Raw genomic sequence first — 13819 nt, forward strand, 5'->3', positions numbered from 1 at the left:
TTTGGATCATACTGAATATTGAGTCTTTTAATATGAAGGTGTTAATTTTTCTATTATTTGACCCTAGTATGAAATAAGCAGTCGTTCCTTTTTTGGTGGTCTCATAGATATGTTGATGAGCTCTGCTCTCATTGGCTGTGTTGCAAAGAGGCACTGTGATGCGTCACACTGAACAAACATCTCTAGTCATGCACCACGTAACGACGTTTCGGTGAACGATGAACTGCATTTATGACAATGGTCCGAAAGATTATAACAGAGCTGAAAAATTGCTATCGCCTATTCATTTTGTAGAATAGCGCATTAGTCACATCTTTGTGGAGATGCTGATCTAAAAAAAATCTATTGCAGGGAGTTGTGCAAAGCATAGCACATGCAAACTTGATCAGAAGTCAAAGCTTTTGCTGCATCAGGCTGCGATGGCCGAGTGGTTAAGGCGTTGGACTCGAAATCCAATGGGGTTTCCCCGCGCAGGTTCAAACCCTGCTCACAGCGCGCGTGGATATTTTGGGGGCAGTGTGTGGTCCTGCATGTTAGGACTCTTGAAAATGAAGGTCATTGGTTCAAATTCCATGGTTGGCAGAATGGTTTCTCCATTGAGGCCATCAGCAAACCCTAAATCCCCATTACTTCAGGGACTGGCCAGCCCTCCTTCTGCCAAACAAACAAGTAAATAAGTCCCCTCAGAGTATGCGACAAAGTGGGTTTACTGCTAGCTCAGTTTGGAATAAGGCATATTTACATGGAAATTTACCCTGCATGCCTAACCTATTCTCAACGGGTTTAAGTGCTGGCTTTTGGCTTAAAACTCGGAATATTTGGATCATACTAAATATTGAGTCTTTTAATATGAAGGTGTTAATTTTTCTATTATTTGACCCTAGTATGAAATAAGCAGTCGTTCCTTTTTTGGTGGTCTAATAGATATGTTGATGAGCTCTGCTCTCATTGGCTATATTGCAAAGAGACACTGTGATGCGTCACACTGAACCAACATCTCTAGTCATGCACCACGTAACGACGTTTCGGTGAACAATGAACTGCATTTATGACAATGGTCCGAAAGATTATAACAGAGCTGAAAAATTGCTATCGCCTATTCATTTTGTAGAATAGCGCATTAGTCACATCTTTGTGGAGATGCTGATCTAAAAAAAATCTATTGCAGGGAGTTGTGCAAAGCATAGCACATGCAAACTTGATCAGAAGTCAAAGCTTTTGCTGTATCGGGCTGCGATGGCCGAGTGGTTAAGGCGTTGGACTTGAAATCCAATGGGGTTTCCCCGCGCAGGTTCAAACCCTGCTCACAGCGTGCATGTATGTTTTGGGGGCAGTGTGTGGTCCTGCATGTTAGGACTCTTGAAAATGAAGGCCATTGGTTCAAATTCCATGTTTGGCAGAATGGTTTCTCCATTGAGGCCATCAGCAAACCCTAAATCCCCATTACTTCAGGGACTGGCCAGCCCTCCTTCTGCCAAACAAACAAGTAAATTAGTCCCCTCAGAGTATGCGACAAAGTGGGTTTACTGCTAGCTCAGTTTGGAATAAGGCATATTTACATGGAAATTTACCCTGCATGCCTAACCTATTCTCAACGGGTTTAAGTGCTGGCTTTTGGCTTAAAACTCGGAATATTTGGATCATACTAAATATTGAGTCTTTTAATATGAAGGTGTTAATTTTTCTATTATTTGACCCTAGTATGAAATAAGCAGTCGTTCCTTTTTTGGTGGTCTAATAGATATGTTGATGAGCTCTGCTCTCATTGGCTATATTGCAAAGAGGCACTGTGATGCGTCACACTGAACCAACATCTCTAGTCATGCACCACGTAACGACGTTTCGGTGAACAATGAACTGCATTTATGACAATGGTCCGAAAGATTATAACAGAGCTGAAAAATTGCTATCGCCTATTCATTTTGTAGAATAGCGCATTAGTCACATCTTTGTGGAGATGCTGATCTAAAAAAAATCTATTGCAGGGAGTTGTGCAAAGCATAGCACATGCAAACTTGATCAGAAGTCAAAGCTTTTGCTGCATCAGGCTGCGATGGCCGAGTGGTTAAGGCGTTGGACTCGAAATCCAATGGGGTTTCCCCGCGCAGGTTCAAACCCTGCTCACAGCGCGCGTGGATATTTTGGGGGCAGTGTGTGGTCCTGCATGTTAGGACTCTGTGCCTTGACATTGAAGGCCATTGGTTCAAATTCCATGTTTGGCAGAATGGTTTCTCCATTGAGGCCATCAGCAAACCCTAAATCCCCATTACTTCAGGGACTGGCCAGCCCTCCTTCTGCCAAACAAACAAGTAAATAAGTCCCCTCAGAGTATGCGACAAAGTGGGTTTACTGCTAGCTCAGTTTGGAATAAGGCATATTTACATGGAAATTTACCCTGCATGCCTAACCTATTCTCAACGGGTTTAAGTGCTGGCTTTTGGCTTAAAACTCGGAATATTTGGATCATACTAAATATTGAGTCTTTTAATATGAAGGTGTTAATTTTTCTATTATTTGACCCTAGTATGAAATAAGCAGTCGTTCCTTTTTTGGTGGTCTAATAGATATGTTGATGAGCTCTGCTCTCATTGGCTATATTGCAAAGAGACACTGTGATGCGTCACACTGAACCAACATCTCTAGTCATGCACCACGTAACACGTTTCGGTGAACAATGAACTGCATTTATGACAATGGTCCGAAAGATTATAACAGAGCTGAAAAATTGCTATCGCCTATTCATTTTGTAGAATAGCGCATTAGTCACATCTTTGTGGAGATGCTGATCTAAAAAAAATCTATTGCAGGGAGTTGTGCAAAGCATAGCACATGCAAACTTGATCAGAAGTCAAAGCTTTTGCTGCATCAGGCTGCGATGGCCGAGTGGTTAAGGCGTTGGACTCGAAATCCAATGGGGTTTCCCCGCGCAGGTTCAAACCCTGCTCACAGCGCGCGTGGATATTTTGGGGGCAGTGTGTGGTCCTGCATGTTAGGACTCTGTGCCTTGACATTGAAGGCCATTGGTTCAAATTCCATGTTTGGCAGAATGGTTTCTCCATTGAGGCCATCAGCAAACCCTAAATCCCCATTACTTCAGGGACTGGCCAGCCCTCCTTCTGCCAAACAAACAAGTAAATAAGTCCCCTCAGAGTATGCGACAAAGTGGGTTTACTGCTAGCTCAGTTTGGAATAAGGCATATTTACATGGAAATTTACCCTGCATGCCTAACCTATTCTCAACGGGTTTAAGTGCTGGCTTTTGGCTTAAAACTCGGAATATTTGGATCATACTAAATATTGAGTCTTTTAATATGAAGGTGTTAATTTTTCTATTATTTGACCCTAGTATGAAATAAGCAGTCGTTCCTTTTTTGGTGGTCTAATAGATATGTTGATGAGCTCTGCTCTCATTGGCTATATTGCAAAGAGACACTGTGATGCGTCACACTGAACCAACATCTCTAGTCATGCACCACGTAACACGTTTCGGTGAACAATGAACTGCATTTATGACAATGGTCCGAAAGATTATAACAGAGCTGAAAAATTGCTATCGCCTATTCATTTTGTAGAATAGCGCATTAGTCACATCTTTGTGGAGATGCTGATCTAAAAAAAATCTATTGCAGGGAGTTGTGCAAAGCATAGCACATGCAAACTTGATCAGAAGTCAAAGCTTTTGCTGCATCGGGCTGCGATGGCCGAGTGGTTAAGGCGTTGGACTTGAAATCCAATGGGGTTTCCCCGCGCAGGTTCAAACCCTGCTCACAGCGTGCATGTATGTTTTGGGGGCAGTGTGTGGTCCTGCATGTTAGGACTCTTGAAAATGAAGGCCATTGGTTCAAATTCCATGTTTGGCAGAATGGTTTCTCCATTGAGGCCATCAGCAAACCCTAAATCCCCATTACTTCAGGGACTGGCCAGCCCTCCTTCTGCCAAACAAACAAGTAAATTAGTCCCCTCAGAGTATGCGACAAAGTGGGTTTACTGCTAGCTCAGTTTGGAATAAGGCATATTTACATGGAAATTTACCCTGCATGCCTAACCTATTCTCAACGGGTTTAAGTGCTGGCTTTTGGCTTAAAACTCGGAATATTTGGATCATACTAAATATTGAGTCTTTTAATATGAAGGTGTTAATTTTTCTATTATTTGACCCTAGTATGAAATAAGCAGTCGTTCCTTTTTTGGTGGTCTAATAGATATGTTGATGAGCTCTGCTCTCATTGGCTATATTGCAAAGAGACACTGTGATGCGTCACACTGAACCAACATCTCTAGTCATGCACCACGTAACGACGTTTCGGTGAACAATGAACTGCATTTATGACAATGGTCCGAAAGATTATAACAGAGCTGAAAAATTGCTATCGCCTATTCATTTTGTAGAATAGCGCATTAGTCACATCTTTGTGGAGATGCTGATCTAAAAAAAATCTATTGCAGGGAGTTGTGCAAAGCATAGCACATGCAAACTTGATCAGAAGTCAAAGCTTTTGCTGCATCGGGCTGCGATGGCCGAGTGGTTAAGGCGTTGGACTTGAAATCCAATGGGGTTTCCCCGCGCAGGTTCAAACCCTGCTCACAGCGTGCATGTGTGTTTTGGGGGCAGTGTGTGGTCCTGCTTGTTAGGACTCTTGAAAATGAAGGCCATTGGTTCAAATTCCATGTTTGGCAGAATGGTTTCTCCATTGAGGCCATCAGCAAACCCTAAATCCCCATTACTTCAGGGACTGGCCAGCCCTCCTTCTGCCAAACAAACAAGTAAATTAGTCCCCTCAGAGTATGCGACAAAGTGGGTTTACTGCTAGCTCAGTTTGGAATAAGGCATATTTACATGGAAATTTACCCTGCATGCCTAACCTATTCTCAACGGGTTTAAGTGCTGGCTTTTGGCTTAAAACTCGGAATATTTGGATCATACTAAATATTGAGTCTTTTAATATGAAGGTGTTAATTTTTCTATTATTTGACCCTAGTATGAAATAAGCAGTCGTTCCTTTTTTGGTGGTCTCATAGATATGTTGATGAGCTCTGCTCTCATTGGCTGTGTTGCAAAGAGGCACTGTGATGCGTCACACTGAACCAACATCTCTAGTCATGCACCACGTAACGACGTTTCGGTGAACAATGAACTGCATTTATGACAATGGTCCGAAAGATTATAACAGAGCTGTAAAATTGCTATCGCCTATTCATTTTGTAGAATAGCGCATTAGTCACATCTTTGTGGAGATGCTGATCTAAAAAAAATCTATTGCAGGGAGTTGTGCAAAGCATAGCACATGCAAACTTGATCAGAAGTCAAAGCTTTTGCTGCATCAGGCTGCGATGGCCGAGTGGTTAAGGCGTTGGACTCGAAATCCAATGGGGTTTCCCCGCGCAGGTTCAAACCCTGCTCACAGCGCGCGTGGATATTTTGGGGGCAGTGTGTGGTCCTGCATGTTAGGACTCTGTGCCTTGACATTGAAGGCTATTGGTTCAAATTCCATGTTTGGCAGAATGGTTTCTCCATTGAGGCCATCAGCAAACCCTAAATCCCCATTACTTCAGGGACTGGCCAGCCCTCCTTCTGCCAAACAAACAAGTAAATAAGTCCCCTCAGAGTATGCGACAAAGTGGGTTTACTGCTAGCTCAGTTTGGAATAAGGCATATTTACATGGAAATTTACCCTGCATGCCTAACCTATTCTCAACGGGTTTAAGTGCTGGCTTTTGGCTTAAAACTCGGAATATTTGGATCATACTAAATATTGAGTCTTTTAATATGAAGGTGTTAATTTTTCTATTATTTGACCCTAGTATGAAATAAGCAGTCGTTCCTTTTTTGGTGGTCTAATAGATATGTTGATGAGCTCTGCTCTCATTGGCTATATTGCAAAGAGACACTGTGATGCGTCACACTGAACCAACATCTCTAGTCATGCACCACGTAACGACGTTTCGGTGAACAATGAACTGCATTTATGACAATGGTCCGAAAGATTATAACAGAGCTGAAAAATTGCTATCGCCTATTCATTTTGTAGAATAGCGCATTAGTCACATCTTTGTGGAGATGCTGATCTAAAAAAAATCTATTGCAGGGAGTTGTGCAAAGCATAGCACATGCAAACTTGATCAGAAGTCAAAGCTTTTGCTGCATCGGGCTGCGATGGCCGAGTGGTTAAGGCGTTGGACTTGAAATCCAATGGGGTTTCCCCGCGCAGGTTCAAACCCTGCTCACAGCGTGCATGTATGTTTTGGGGGCTGTGTGTGGTCCTGCATGTTAGGACTCTTGAAAATGAAGGCCATTGGTTCAAATTCCATGTTTGGCAGAATGGTTTCTCCATTGAGGCCATCAGCAAACCCCAAATTCCCATTACTTCAGGGACTGGCCAGCCCTGCTTCTGCCAAACAAACAAGTAAATAAGTCCCCTCAGAGTATGCGACAAAGTGGGTTTACTGCTAGCTCAGTTTGGAATGAGGCATATTTACATGGAAAATTACCCTGCATGTCTAACCTATTCTCAACGGGTTTACGTCCTGGCTTTTGGATTAAAACTCGGAATATTTGGATCATACTGAATATTGAGTCTTTTAATATGAAGGTGTTCATTTTTCTATTATTTGACCCTAGTATGAAATAAGCAGTCGTTCCTTTTTTGGTGGTCTCATAGATATGTTGATGAGCTCTGCTCTCATTGGCTGTGTTGCAAAGAGGCACTGTGATGCGTCACACTGAACCAACATCTCTAGTCATGCACCACGTAACGACGTTTCGGTGAACGATGAACTGCATTTATGACAATGGTCCGAAAGATTATAACAGAGCTGAAAAATTGCTATCGCCTATTCATTTTGTAGAATAGCGCATTAGTCACATCTTTGTGGAGATGCTGATCTAAAAAAAATCTATTGCAGGGAGTTGTGCAAAGCATAGCACATGCAAACTTGATCAGAAGTCAAAGCTTTTGCTGCATCGGGCTGCGATGGCCGAGTGGTTAAGGCGTTGGACTCGAAATCCAATGGGGTTTCCCCGCGCAGGTTCAAACCCTGCTCACAGCGTGCGTGGATTTTTTGGGGGCAGTGTGTGGTCCTGCATGTTAGGACTCTAAATGACATTGAAGGTCATTGGTTCAAATTCCATGTTTGGCAGAATGGTTTCTCCATTGAGGCCATCAGCAAACCCTTAATCCCTATTACTTCAGAAACTGGCCAGCCCTGCTTCTGCCAAACAAACAAGTAAATAAGTCCCCTCAGGGTATACGACAAAGTTATTTTACTACCGAGTTCTCTGTGCTATGGATCATAGCTCAATTTGGAACAAGTTTTAACATGGAAATGAAGTCTAGTATGGAAGAAATTTCATGCACTTCTCTTTTACAAAGGTTTTGGATGACATTGTAGCACAATGCATTGCTCACATCTTTGTGGTGATGCTGGTGTTAACAAACCTACTGTGCTGCCAGTCTTGTATAAGTACAGCACACGCAATTATGTACAATATATTTTAGAGTGTCTTCTTTCTACTTTGCCACACATAACTATAATCCTTCCACTTCAACTTTGGCACAACATTAGCATAGTCATAACAATGTTTTTAGCATTGTATGAAGAACATTGAAATTATTTTTCATCTGTTAATGCTTGTTTCATCATGCTATCTCAATCAAGAACTCTAAACAGCAAGCTGAACAGCTTATACACTTTTTGTTTATGTCATGCCCCCTCTCTACCTCATGTGGAATCCCCGCGTTCCCTGCTATTTTGAGTTCTGTGATTACTCTGGTGTATTTAAATCCGTGTCAGAGTCTGTTTTTCTAGTCCAGTCATTTACGTCAATAAGATTTTTTCATGTTTCTGAGTGTGCTTATCCCAATTAAATCCCATGTTCATTCCCGACTCCTGTCCTTGCTTCCCTGCTCCATATCTGCGTGTTGTGACAGTTTGCAATGAATTTGGACTGTTCTCATTTGGGTTTCTTTGACTTCAGTATTGATTTGCTGGTCTAGTACCTGGATACACAGGCTTCCTCAGCACCTGTTGAGTGAATCTTCAGTGTAGGAGGAAAAATTTAGTTTCAGTCATAATTTACCCTTACCAAAAAAAATTAATTTTATTAAGTATACTTCTTGGGACTAAACTGACCGACTTTTAGTTTATTAAAGTATATATTTTAAGTGTATTTATTTAAAACTATTAAAGATAGAACAGCGATTTTTGCGGCACAAATGAGCACAAATGCAGTACTAATGAACGAGCCCGGTTTCAGGTCTGAATGCCTTTGTAGGGGGGCTAGCTGAACTTTTGACCCTTACAAAAAACCTTTAATATCTCATAAAGTAAAAGAGATAGAACACTGATTTGTGCGGCAGAAACAAGCAGTTTGTTAGTGCTGCGTTTGTGCTTGTTTGTGCCACAAAAATCACTGTCCTATCTTTTATAGTGACAGCCAGAGGGACAGGCAGAACAGGTAGATCAAGCGGGACGGGTGGAACAGGCAGATCAGGCAGAACAGGTAGATCAAGCAGGACGGGTGGAACAGGCAGATCAGGTGGAACAGGCAGATCAGGCAGAACAGGTAGATCAAGCGGGACAGGTGGAACAGGGAGATCAGGTGGAACAGACAGATCAGGCGGAACAGGTAGATCAAGCAGGACGGGTGGAACAGGCAGATCAGGTGGAACAGACAGATCAGGCGGAACAGGCAGATCAGGCGGGACAGGCACGTCAGGGACCGGCGGGACAGGCAGGACTGTTAGATGTGCTTCTTCAGCAAGGGACATTTCCTACAAGATGTCCGGGCTGCGACTGGCCAATCTTTTTACTTCCAGGTCCTCTTGGACTTCTGACTGGGCCAGCCAGTAAAGGACCTCATCAACCAGGCTGAGGTAAACTTCCTCACCCAAGGGGGGTACCTTCTTGTTGAGGTCTGTCATTCTGTTATGATCGCCCGGTGAGCAGGAAGGCAGCGAATCCATGGAGTCAGAAATAGGGGTTTTATTCCACAAAACGACAGGGCAGGGTACAGCACGATCAGTGACAGACCTGGGGAAAACTGGACTCAGATGCGGACTAAATACACAGAATATATCAGACTGATAGAAAACAGCTGGGCACAATCAAGGGAGCACACGTGGTTGATCAGGGGGCGTGGCACACACGAGAATCGTACGCGCAGGTCATGACGCAATGTTGATACAACTAATAGGCTACTTAAATATAGATCACACTAAATAGTTTGACATTATGATCTTCCGGACTTTTGCTTCAAGAAATTCTCTCTAACTGGACGTCTTTAAATTTTAGTTGAATACCCTTGCCTTACGTGACAACAGGAGACGACGATGCATGTAGGGCAGGAGGGTTAGACAAAAGACGGAAAAGCGCTCGGTAAGTGTCATAGATTTGGCAACAATACTTCACAGCTTTGTGTCGGGTTTAAATAGCTTGGCTGGATTGCGATGATCGCCTGTCACGGTGTGGCCCCGCCCCTGTGGGCGTGACACTTAGGCCTAGCAAAATCATTTTTATTTAGTTATCATCTCATTTTAGTCTGAAAATAAAGGTCGTTGAAGATAACTATGATGGAAATTTTTCGTCAACAAAACTAACACTGGTCACAGCTACAGTAAAGACATTTGGGATCTTGTGACTCAATGTGAGAAGCAAACATCCTTTATTAATTCTCTATTAATGTTAAGTCAACGCCAAAGCCATCTGATGGAGAGGTGGACACAGAAGGTGTCCGTTTTGCATCTGCTCAACATTTGTAGTTTTTTTATTCGGCTATAAAAGCAAAGTCATTTTCAAATCTGTGGAATATGTCACATTGTGAGTTCCCTAGTATATGAAGTTATAATATATGAAGAATGCTCTTCTGGATGAACGGCCAAAAATTCTAACAGACAAACTCCAGAATCTTGTGGAATGCCTTCCCAGATAAGTGGCAGCTGTTCTACCTGCAAATGGGGGACAAACACCTATGGATTTAGAGTGGGATATCATGAAAGTTCTTGTAGGTATAAGTGCTGCCCTATGACTAAATAGTTGGGGTGGGCGATGCCACTGATGTGAAGTGTTAACTTCTTCACCAATACAACAATCCAGTTTGAATATTGAGTAGAGGCCATCTGAAAGCATTGCATGTCTTCAAATTTTGTAAGATGCTTCTCAATGGCGCTTTGAAGAATGGATACTAGCTTATTGTTGGCAGTCATCTTTATGTGTTTTACTGTATGCCTTAAGCCTTGAATAGCTGGAATCACCGCACTGGAAGTACCACTTTTTCTGCCTAAAACTCACCTGTTACAGTACTTCCTTAGAGGGCTCCAGTACCACACATAGTTCTTGTAGGATTCAATAAATGAAAGATGAACAGGGCACAGGAGCTGAGCAAGGATACCAGTGGGTATGTTAAATGCTTTAGCATCTTTAACTTGTAATTCCAGCAGGAGGGAGCCATTGACAGGTTGAAGTCTGCGATCATCTAGAACCTAAGTTGCCAGGTTTTTGCATTTTGACCAGCCTGCTTTGAGATTGTTTGACTCCATTTTGTAGACTTTGGGGTAAGGCAGAGCATTCTAGGAAATGCAGTGGTGATCCATCATGGCATACAAAATTCATTTATTTATTCTGTGGAATAAATATGCTTAAATTATTTATTCTATAGGTGACACCTCAAATGTTGCATTCTTTCATTATGAATATTATAACATTTTATAAGCTTTGTATTTTAACATGTTAATATGTAATTCATATTAAGAAATTGTATTGTTGAACATTGCATCTGTATCATGTATATGAATTAGTTTGAATTCAATTCCATTTTAATTTTACTACCTTAAATTTAAATTTGAATTGTAATTCTTCATCATGTTTTCCACCACAATTGAAATTCAATTCAAATTCACAAATTGAATTGGAATTGCAATTCTGAATGGTGTTCGATCCTATATAAACATGGAACAAACAATATGTAGAGGTGTATGATATATCGGTTAATATACTTTATCAGTATTCAAAGTTAACAGCACCAAAGGTAAACACACAACGACTGAAATAATGGGGATTATTGCATTTGGTCTTTGACCAGTATACCACGGGGCCACAGAACGCTGGGGATTTTGCAGAGGGGTTGGTTAATTTCCAAAAACAAACCGTAGGCCTATATGTTCAATTTTAACTCCACACATTCATACATCCTGTTCACATTTGAAAAAATGGAAATGATCAAACTTATGAAACTTCTGCTTGAACCGCCTGTATTCCCCCTACCCCATTTTAACGGTCCAATAGCATTTTTGTATGACGTCAACCAGTCTGTGGACAACAGAAGCTTGGGAACAATGACAATCAGCCATTTTCTGTAGCAGAGGACAAAGGATTTTGTCTGGTCATTCCCCACTTGGAAGAGGTCACAAGGTACAGGCCCGTGACATGTTTATAAGTCATTATTAAACTGCCCAGTTGATTGATCATTCGTTTTCTACAGAACAAAATACAATGTAATGACATTCTGCTCATTTGCGCAAGCAAGCTCAGCAAACTTCTGCTTTTTCCATTTTTTCTGAAAAAAAAAGTATCCGCTTATCCTCTTCTAGCTCATTATTTTTATTGCAATGTACTGTTACTTGAGTAAAATTTTGTTATGGTATATGTACTTTTTACTTAAGTATTAAAACTGAGTACTTTTCCACCACTGTTTAACATTAATTGTGGCAATCAGGGTTAGTTGACCCAGCTCTAATGAGTTAACTTCTGGGAAAGTAAAGCTTGCTTTGTAGTACAGCCCACAGACAGCCAGCAGGAAACTGGGTAACAGGGTGAGGGAAAAAAAGAGACAAATATGACCCTGGAGGATGATGAAATCAGACCAATATGTGTAACAATGGTTCTGGGCTGATGATGGGGGAGCAGGCCTTGTCTGCGAGGGAGGGCCGGCTGAGAATGTTCTAGAAGATCTGCCCTACTTTAGTCACCCGTGAGTAACATCTCCAGCAAAGAATGAGACTGACATTTCTTTACAGTATTGCAAAACCAGCGATAGGCCACCTGCCTTCATCTCTACGTTCGCTAAATATTTGATTGAAATCCTTCTATGCACTTGAAGAGAAACTGCTCTCTGACAGCAGAGAAACATCTAGGATTGAACAGGGGGTGGTTATTGTGGACACAATGCTTACAAACAATGGCACTCATACGGACAATATGAAGAATTCAATGGTGCAAGACGATGTCACTCTTCACGGGGCAAGAATTGTCAGTCTTGTGACAAGTGACTGGATCTTAAAGTGTATTCATCTCAAAATCATGCGTTTTTCAGTTTAAGACGCCTTTGTACACAACATTGCAGCATAATTATGTGCTGGAACAGCTAGTGCCCTTTTAGGTATTATCTTATTGTTTACAGTAACCCCTTCATATTTGTCGGGGTTTGGGACAGAAGTTCCCTGCGGATGTGAAAATTCGCAAATAATACTTGGGCCCCCCAACCGCAACCCAGTCTGCTGGCCGGAGCGACAACATAAGATGTCTATTTATCGGTAATTTCTAAACAAGCATTACTGTACTGTACACTTTGCATGTCAAATTGCTTTGTCATTTCCTACTTAGACCCTGTTATATAATATACAAAGCATCTAAATTATGCCAGTTTTTTTACAAAGTTACTGCTGTATTATGCACTGGGAGCATTACGTTTTGGACTTATTATTACAAATGCAAAAGAAACAGCACTGCAAAAGTTACTTTGAGAAATGCAAGATTCCACAAAAAGACAGCTAGCACATGATTGAGGCTGGTTGCCAAGACAAAGATATGTCGCATACCCAAACCAAGACTTTTAATATTTAAGTTATAGTATGGACTTGCACTAAGAAATATAATGTATCATTAGTATTTAAATATTATATGATTTTATGTGATCCAAATCATTTCCGTATCGTGTTTTGGCTTATGCGTCCGTGAGTTTTTCCGATCTTTTGGTAAGCTCTAAAAATATTTTCAATATTTCAATACATTTTCAAGGTAACACGAAATAATCAAATTTCCCATTCTAAAACTCCATCCTGTAGCCTTTCACAACCAGCAGTGATGTCATAATGAGATGTGCCAACAGGATGCCACAGCTGTTGACTGTCTGTTTTTTACAGTGTGTGATTGGGCAGCAGGGCCTGTTTCTTGCAAAAGTTAGATGGAATGGAAAGATTGCAGGGGAAAATTTCCATCTATTCATCAATGAATCATGGCTGGGGTACACCCTGGACAGAATGCTAGTCCATCTCATAGCATACACACATACACACACACGCACACAAACACACACAAACTGGTGTACCTGTCTAAATGGGGACCTTCCATTCATTTCTATGGAAAAACTCTAATCCCAGTCACCACACCCTTAACCCCTATGGATCCCTAACCTCAACCATAAGTAACCAAACATTTTTACTTTTTTGATCGCATTCACAGATTTTTATATAATCGAAGCTTTTTGGTATTGAATGTAATGTACTTTCAGTAGGTGGTTGTAATGTATTTTTCTTTTCCAATGTATTGCTCAGCTGAATTGATTTACTGTACAACCCCAACTCCAATGAAGTTGGGACGTTGTGCAGTTTTTAAATAAAAACAGAATGCAATGATATGGAAATTTCATAAACCCATATTTTATTCATAACAAAACATAGAAAACTACGGAGCCCCTAAGGGGACAAAGGAGGAGGAAAAAAATGGCAGAAGAAAAAAAAAAAGAAGTCATGTTTTGCGTTATATATTGACCTGTATTTTTTTTCTAGGGGGCTATGTTGTGTATTGTGGATATGTGTGCTTGTTT

At 41.3% G+C, this 13819-nt stretch overlaps 9 non-coding genes across 9 annotated transcripts; all 9 read left to right on the top strand.

Annotated features, from left to right (window-relative positions):
• The first annotated feature begins 413 nt into the window (after positions 1-413).
• Positions 414-495, top strand: trnas-cga (transfer RNA serine (anticodon CGA)). The gene has a single exon. It is a non-coding gene; the product is annotated as a tRNA-Ser (tRNA).
• Positions 496-1230: 735 nt separating this feature from the next.
• On the top strand, positions 1231-1312 carry trnas-uga (transfer RNA serine (anticodon UGA)). The gene has a single exon. It is a non-coding gene; the product is annotated as a tRNA-Ser (tRNA).
• Positions 1313-2047: 735 nt separating this feature from the next.
• On the top strand, positions 2048-2129 carry trnas-cga (transfer RNA serine (anticodon CGA)). Its single transcript has one exon. It is a non-coding gene; the product is annotated as a tRNA-Ser (tRNA).
• A 740-nt stretch (positions 2130-2869) lies between these two features.
• trnas-cga (transfer RNA serine (anticodon CGA)) lies at positions 2870-2951 on the top strand. The gene has a single exon. It is a non-coding gene; the product is annotated as a tRNA-Ser (tRNA).
• Positions 2952-3691: 740 nt separating this feature from the next.
• trnas-uga (transfer RNA serine (anticodon UGA)) lies at positions 3692-3773 on the top strand. The gene has a single exon. It is a non-coding gene; the product is annotated as a tRNA-Ser (tRNA).
• A 735-nt stretch (positions 3774-4508) lies between these two features.
• Positions 4509-4590, top strand: trnas-uga (transfer RNA serine (anticodon UGA)). The gene has a single exon. It is a non-coding gene; the product is annotated as a tRNA-Ser (tRNA).
• Positions 4591-5325: 735 nt separating this feature from the next.
• Positions 5326-5407, top strand: trnas-cga (transfer RNA serine (anticodon CGA)). The gene has a single exon. It is a non-coding gene; the product is annotated as a tRNA-Ser (tRNA).
• Positions 5408-6148: 741 nt separating this feature from the next.
• trnas-uga (transfer RNA serine (anticodon UGA)) lies at positions 6149-6230 on the top strand. The gene has a single exon. It is a non-coding gene; the product is annotated as a tRNA-Ser (tRNA).
• Positions 6231-6965: 735 nt separating this feature from the next.
• Positions 6966-7047, top strand: trnas-cga (transfer RNA serine (anticodon CGA)). Its single transcript has one exon. It is a non-coding gene; the product is annotated as a tRNA-Ser (tRNA).
• The last annotated feature ends 6772 nt before the right edge of the window (positions 7048-13819 follow it).

This window comes from Paramormyrops kingsleyae, chromosome 14 (assembly GCF_048594095.1).
Source record: "Paramormyrops kingsleyae isolate MSU_618 chromosome 14, PKINGS_0.4, whole genome shotgun sequence".
Classification (NCBI taxonomy): domain Eukaryota; kingdom Metazoa; phylum Chordata; class Actinopteri; order Osteoglossiformes; family Mormyridae; genus Paramormyrops; species Paramormyrops kingsleyae.